The 4634-nt window shown below is 34.3% G+C and overlaps 2 long non-coding RNA genes and 3 other non-coding genes across 5 annotated transcripts; all 5 read right to left on the bottom strand.

The window, feature by feature from the left end:
- Window positions 1-2378, bottom strand: LOC112503522. Its single transcript, XR_003068004.1, has 3 exons — window positions 1991-2378; window positions 644-710; window positions 1-346 (listed from the first exon to the last, which is right to left on the bottom strand). It is a non-coding gene; the product is annotated as an uncharacterized LOC112503522 (long non-coding RNA).
- A 353-nt stretch (window positions 2379-2731) lies between these two features.
- On the bottom strand, window positions 2732-3916 carry LOC112503521. The gene is made up of 2 exons (XR_003068003.1): window positions 2976-3916; window positions 2732-2908 (listed from the first exon to the last, which is right to left on the bottom strand). It is a non-coding gene; the product is annotated as an uncharacterized LOC112503521 (long non-coding RNA).
- LOC112503524 lies at window positions 3275-3356 on the bottom strand. Its single transcript, XR_003068006.1, has one exon. It is a non-coding gene; the product is annotated as a small nucleolar RNA R38 (small nucleolar RNA).
- On the bottom strand, window positions 3427-3519 carry LOC112503527. The gene has a single exon (XR_003068009.1). It is a non-coding gene; the product is annotated as a small nucleolar RNA snoR20a (small nucleolar RNA).
- LOC112503525 lies at window positions 3659-3728 on the bottom strand. Its single transcript, XR_003068007.1, has one exon. It is a non-coding gene; the product is annotated as a small nucleolar RNA snoR64a (small nucleolar RNA).
- Window positions 3917-4634: the final 718 nt, after the last annotated feature.

The raw sequence follows: 4634 nt of genomic DNA, 5'->3' as shown, positions 1-4634 counted from the left end.
CCAACTTTCATAATCTTGACATGTTCAAATCCTCGATTTACAATGAATGGATTCCAATAAATATAAAAAAACCCATCATATTCTATACATATTAGAGACCATCGATCATTTTAGAATGTCCTTCCAACTAACCCTCAAAAGGCTCTCAATCGTGTACAACAAGATTATGGACAATCGGACACTTACACCAGTGACTTACAAGTTGTCATGAGCAAGAAAATGCACCTTAGCAAGCTTCCAGAACCAAGATCTGGTTGAATCCCAAAAGGGGATGAATGCTCATTTCCGCTGAGGTTTCCCCGTTGCCAGGTTGAAGTGCTAACTCAAAGGTTACTGGCCTCAGTTTCTGTTGGAGTTAAGAACATCAATAATTATGACAGAACCATGATAGCAGAATCAAAGGCTTTATACGAAAATAAACTCTAATATTCCCTGTTCAAACAAGAAAATTTGATTTAGCAACGATACTCATAAAATCCRTAAGCATTATATAATAGCTTTCAAATCTTGCACTTCATTATATAGCTTCCAGTTTTCTGTTAGGACTATGTGGTAATTGACAAACATGTCCAACTGTTGCTGAAAATATACGGATCCATATTTTTCCACCACGATGTGGAAGAAATATAATCATACCACTTACCTTTTCCTTTGCTTATCGCTATCTTTCCCGATTCCCAAATCACGAGCCATTTGGGCAGCCAGTTTTCCTGTACGGATTCATTCAAAACGCAAAGTTACGCTGAAGCTATTTCACGTTGAAATTTTAAATAGATTGAAACATTAACCTACCAAGCGATATCCATACATCGAAGTTGGGTAAATCGAGAATTAAACAAGAACCCATTAAAATTTTAAATATATTTATGCGTAGAGAAATTTGAATCAAGATAATAGATAAGGTAATTTGAATCAAGGCTCTGGACATCATCTATTGGACATCAAGATAATAGGTAAGGTAATTTGAATCAAGGCTCTGGACATCATCTATTGGACATCACCTAATTTACATTGTGGCGAATGTCATGTTTATAAGAGCTATAACTAAAGCCGGTTCGAGTAGGCTGGTCAACATACAATAGGTTTGATGCCTGAATATCAACAAAACAAATAATGCTGTGTGGTAAGTCATAATATAAACATACGCAGAATGAACAATGCAAAAACACCAAGTTCAACACCTTATAGCAACATCGACTCTAGAACATGGAAAACCAACATTTAAAACATCCATAGGAAGGAATTGGCTGGAGAAATCTTTGTATGTGGCTCTTGATACGAGATTAAATAAAAAGAAGCTCATGAATCATTACCAAGCATTATGATGATGCAATGGTATGATTGTTGAGCATGCATCTTCTATTGACAATATGCAGCAAGTGAAGATTAAATATCAAGAAAACCTTAATTTCTCACCTTTTTTAGCATTGCAATGAAATGACCCTGAACAAACTTATATGAGCTGTAAGAGCTCCTCAGAAAATTACAATGAAAAAACTAAAGATTCATTTCCCTCTTACATCACTCCAGAAAACAGAAAATGGAGATCCCTTTTTTCTCCTTAACAACTATGTAAATCTACAACTAATCTACAACGGGATCTCTACAGGCAGGTGATATTACAAAGGCTTTTTGCTCTATCATGACAATAAGCCTAACTGATGAATAAAACAAAAATATGTATGTGTGATCCATAACCTAGCACACCATGTCTCCATTTCCAAATAGAAAACTTATAACACGGAATGAATGAACAAAATGTCTCTCTAATATTCCAAGTCTGGCATTGTTTTCAATACAATTCTGTTATAGTCACTTCTAGCTTCTAAGTTTGAGATCMCGTTACCAAAAGTAATAATAAACCTAGGTTCATAATCAGCAAGATGTTCGACATACAAAGTACAAACATCTAAAAAAAACTTCAGTCAAGCATAATCACGAATTCATGAAAATTGAAAAAGAACTCTAAAAAAAAGAAGTAAGTTAATACCGAGGAGCATGAGAATGTTCAAACTGGTAATAACCAGTGTGATGACCTAAATCATCAACAGATATGTCATTTGGATCGACTAAATTGGGGAACTTAAAACGCTTCTCAACTATCTTATTCTGCTGAAAACTCGACGATCGCAACCCATCATCGTCCTCAACGATGTTGATCGAGCGTTCTGGGAACAAATTAAAGTCCCTGATCATCTTCTTGGCTAGAGTCGATGGAAAGCTAGTGAAGTGCAGGGTTTGATGATGGAAAGGGAAAGGAGCGAAGAAGAAGGGAGTGCGTGTTACTTGTGTCTTGTGCGGAAGAAACGGTGAGGCGTTGCTTTTCTTCATAAGAAACTGTGGACCATCAAAAATGAATCAAGAGGGTACCTGAATCAAAGAAGAGCCTGGAATCGAAAAACCCTAAATTAAAAATGGGCCTCAACGAGAGAGAAAGCAGAAATCGATCACAGAAAAGAGGATCGAGGATGGGAAGAGGAGAGCGTGCGATGGAAAAGTTACCTTGGGAAGAGGAGAGCGTGCGATGTCACACTGGGAGTATGAGTTGAGAGGATGAAGAGGCGGGAGGATGAATAGACACGCATGAGAATTGCCTTGGGCAGAGTTGTTTTGGGAAAAGGAGAGCGATGTAGTTTGGAGTGGGTATTAAAGGGTAGTAAAGATAAAAAAGGTATTTTGGGTATTTATAAATTTAAGACTTTAAATCAAAATGCCTAATAAAGTAGTATAGATAAATGTGACAGAAAGTTTTATGTAAAAGATACAAAGTTATTTACAAACCTATCACAACCAATTATAAAAGGTAGATTACATTAACCAAAATGTGAATAAAATACATTATGATACCCTATTTCTAAACAAATCCAGAATCAGCCACAAGTCCCTTCTCTCCATTCAAAAAACCATTCTGCAAAATGCAAGACACATCAAACAGCAATAAACAGTATATTCAAACCTGATAAAAACCTGCCTACCTACATAAACCTTTAGAACACCATACATAACCTTCACCTGGTTCTTCAATATTTATACCAATATATATTATATCAAAGGATATACACCGAATTCTTTAATAACAAATCCAATCAAGAACATTCAATAAAGAATCCGATGTATACTCCTTTGGTATAGTATCCATTAAAGCATCATGTTGGATGGAATTGAATCAGAAACTCATAAAAAGTAGCTTCTGAATCCAACTGGAACAAGGTATGTGGGTATAAACTGGGTTCAAGGAACAGAAACTCATAAAAAGTGAAGATAGTATGTGGGTAGATGTGTCAGATCAAATGTATACATCAAGATTAATCAGACAGGGATAACTGTTAACATATATGATATCATCATACACAACCCACATTAAATAAATCATTAAAAACTTCACAAAACATCCAAAATTTGCGACAAAAAACGGAATTCAAAATAGCCTCAGACCGTCCTAGTTCATGATTTTCAACAAATGCAAGCATAAAAGCTTGCTTTTTCAGTCAACCATATTAAAAAGATATCATCACCGGCCAGCAAATTGGAAATTAAAGAAAACCAATAATACAATGATGAAAGAAATAGAGCAAGACGTGAGTGTGTGTATGTGTCGATATAGATACATGTGTGTAAGTATATATGGAAATGGTTTTGAAAAATTGAAAGAGAAAAGGCATCAGATCTTCCTATTCAGAGTTAGAATCAAAATACCCACACAAAGCGAGCATTCAACTCGATAATAAACACATCATTTGGCCTTCTTTCATCAAATTTCGATCAATAAAAAGCTTGTTAAACAAGGAAAACATAGAAACACTTTGCAGATTCTTCACTGCCGAAAGCAAGTGAATCGAAGAAAGATTGACGAAACAAAAACAAGGGGTCTGAAGGAATTTCAGAAGGAGACGGCGGTAGATTGATTAGGGTTTGGAAGGATGAGATTAGAAGAGGAGGTGAGTGGTCGTTTTATAGGGCCAGCTTCGTCCGCAAGGGTTCGATTCGATGTAACGATGATGGGTCATGGCCTCATGTGTGTGCAAAGGTCAATACTGGATCTAAAGATGGAGTAATTGGGCCAAGCCCACTCCAATTTGGGCTTTAAATTAGATTTTTGTTGGGTTGACCGTCTAAACTCTAGTCTAAAGTAAAAAAATAAAATTTTATGAGACAATTAAAAATTAATTTTTTTAAAAGGAATTATATTTTGCTCTAAAAGGTTTTTTAATCTCAGAGATTTCAATATATTTATTATTTCAATCTACTTTTTATAAAGAATTTATATAAAATAATAATAATTTAATCCTACTTAGAGAACAAAAATCTGTTTTCTCTATTTTAGAAAATCTGTTATAGATGCTCTAGTACCTACCATTTGTGGGTTTCTACAGTGCAATATGTTGTAAAATTTAAGATATTATCTAGCATTTGATAAAAACTCTTAAAAACCATTTTTTATGCATGAAGTACTGTTTATTGATGTATATTACTTAAAATTTAATATTACAAATAAACTTTGCGTAAGTACAACTTATTAAAGCTTCATGTTTGAATTCGTGTAACTAACTACAGATAAACATAGTCAAATACAAGATACACATTTCATTTTAAATATAAAAAATCTAAAATATAATTATGATAATCATTGAGTT

Source organism: Cynara cardunculus, unplaced genomic scaffold (assembly GCF_001531365.2).
Source record: "Cynara cardunculus var. scolymus isolate 2C unplaced genomic scaffold, CcrdV1 Un_Scaffold_3174, whole genome shotgun sequence".
NCBI lineage: Eukaryota > Viridiplantae > Streptophyta > Magnoliopsida > Asterales > Asteraceae > Cynara > Cynara cardunculus.
This window is presented reverse-complemented; position numbering and strand designations above follow the sequence as displayed.